The following is a 2,948-nucleotide window of genomic DNA, read 5'->3' as shown; positions in this document are numbered from 1 at the left end:
TGTCTACTATCCTATCAATAGTATCACCTACAGTAAATTATACGAAGAAAAAATATGAAAAATAAAGACCAGAATTATAAGGCTATAGAAAGTCCCATCCAAGTTGACAAGAACAAGATGGCTTACATAGAAATAGTTCTTTTACTAAATTAGTTGATTCTTTTACTAAATTTTTTCAAATAATGCTAAGTTCAATTTATAAATAGAGTTTAATTTTGATATACTGACAGTGTAAAATATTTTATACAATCGTGCAATCACATCCGTTCTTTTGTATGACCATTCACGCATTCAATGTGAAAAGTAGTTATTTTTACTGATGTGTTATTATATAATTGGATGCATGTGTAAAACTACTTTACATTGTCAGTGCATCAAAATTAAATTCTTAAAAATATTTGTAATTCGTATTTTAAGTTAATTTTATAAGTACGCCATTCCACAAGTCAAAGACAATTCTTTTTAATAGCTTTGTAGAAGCTAATAGCTTTTATATTTAATTTATTTTGCAGTACGATAAAATTTATTGTTCAATCAAGAACTATTTGGCAAAAATGTTTGAGAATGAATTGATAACTATTTGACAAAAATGTTTGAGAATGAATTGGTATAAAGGAAGGTCTATGTCTTTTCAAATTTTGAGATTGAAAAATCAAGCAGAATTTAATTTCTTATATTATTCACTCATCTGTTCTTAATTTGGTATTTTTAATTTAATTTTTTTTGTTCAATTAGATATTATTGGACTCTTGAGTGGAAAAGAAAAACTTATATCATGGTAAAAGATAAGGAGAAGTGACCAGTACATTGTAATTGATATTCATGATTTACAGTACGTATGTAAAATTTTAATATTTTAATGTGAATATTTTTTTTAGTAATAATTATGTGTTGTAGTGCAAAATTTTTTTTTATATATATTACTACTTATTTCTCTTAATTCTCGCTTTCATTTAGAAATGAGAAAAAAAATAAGATACACATTGTGATATCAATTTACAATCTAATTAATTGATCATCTATGTGATCACTAAACAACCGAATACATAATTATTCTCTAATTTACAAAATTTAACAAAGACATTGGTAAGCATATTGGTTTAGTATTTATTTATATATTTTATTTATTTATGTTATATTTGTAATCATATTATATCTATTTTTATCAATATATATTTTTTTTAAAATATCGTTAGTGTTAGAATATGGTGTATTAAATAAATTGAATGATAGAAACACGTAACTATTTTTTTTTCAGTCAAGATTCAGAAAAATATATATTGTAATGTAGACTTGCAATATCAGTATATTAATAGTGAAGTGGAGAAAAAATATAATATTGTATCAAATTTTTTTAAATCATAATTGTAATTTATGATTGAAATCATAATTTAAATATTTTAAATGGGATAATTTTATTTAAAGAATTCATAATTCAAACATAATTCTTATACACTTAATAGTTACATTTGAGTTAATATACTTAATATCATATTTAAAAAAGAATAAACAATATACATCATATTACTTATTTATTAATTAAATTATTATAATTTAAATTAATTTTAATAAAATAATTTAAAATTATAATTTCAATTTTATCACGTGCATGAATGGCGAATTTTATGGTGCCTTTTGTTTGGTGCCTAACTTTTGTCTAAATTACTTTTTATAGTAACTTTAAAATATTTAAAGTTTTTTAACTTTATACTTTTAAATTTAAAATTAATTATTTTACTTATTTTAATAATTAGACAATATTTTTTAGACACTATAATAAACACCTAGTAATTATAGGCCTATTGGGTGTGGTCTGGGTGGGTTCTATCTAACTGGGTCTGTTTGTTTGGCCATGAGCCACGACAAAAAGATATTTTTGGTGTTCAAATCTCATTTATATCCTCCAAGTAACACTCCAGTGAATTTCCGTACCTTGCTTGATTTCCACCCTTAGCCATTCTTTTCCATACCACTATAGAGTACAGACCTCACCTTTTATTTTATAGGATAAAACCTCAAAAGCTATGATAGCTATCATGAGTAGGGATGGCAACAGATCCCCATAAAAAGGGACATGCCTCTCGTCCCGCCCCACCTCCATAATCTGTTTTCGTCTCCATCTCATTTCCACGATGAGTAACGGAAATTTCATATTTGTTGGAGACCGGAGTCTTCGCGGATCCCCGCAGATTTTTATAAAAATTAAAAATTGATGTTAGTTAAACAAATTTAGTACAAACTAATTACGAGTTAATATTCAAAATGACTCCTAAAATTTGACTTTCGACTCAATTTAGCCCTTAAATTTTCAATTGACTCAAGTTGTACCCTGAAATTTTGACCCATGCCTCAATTTGGCCCTTTCGAAGTTTTTCGTCACCGAAAAGCTGACTTGGCAATTTTAAATGACACGTGGCACTGCAACGGTTAGATGACATGGCCAAAATTTTCAAAGCATCAATTTAACCCCTAACAATTTGAACATAAAACCTAGCGCAGCCCCAATTCCAACAAATCGTAGTAGTTAATGTGTGTACTAAATATACATGATAAGTTTATTATTATTAAAATTTTTTAAATATTTTCATTTAATAAATATAAAATAAATACATTAAAAAATTTAAAATTTTCATATTTTTTTGTAAGACACAAAATAGATAAACTTTTATTTTTATTAGTGATAAATAATTTTTATATTTAACATAGTAGAAGTTTTCTTAAATGGATAAAGTATATTTTGATTCTTGGTGGTCCAAAATTCTTTTTGAATCATAACCATTGAAAATTTGAACTAATGATTAAGATTCAACCATTTTATTAATTATGTAATAATTATATTTATATTTAAATATTTTAAATAATAATTTTATTTTAAAATTTCAATTTTACCTTTTTTTTCTTCTTTTTCTCTCTCTCACTCCCTGTACATCACTACGCTTGATTCAATT

Source organism: Arachis duranensis, chromosome 5 (genome assembly GCF_000817695.3).
Source record: "Arachis duranensis cultivar V14167 chromosome 5, aradu.V14167.gnm2.J7QH, whole genome shotgun sequence".
NCBI classification, from domain to species: Eukaryota; Viridiplantae; Streptophyta; class Magnoliopsida; order Fabales; family Fabaceae; genus Arachis; species Arachis duranensis.
The sequence above is the reverse complement of the archived record's forward strand: the minus strand, read 5'-3'. Positions refer to the sequence as shown.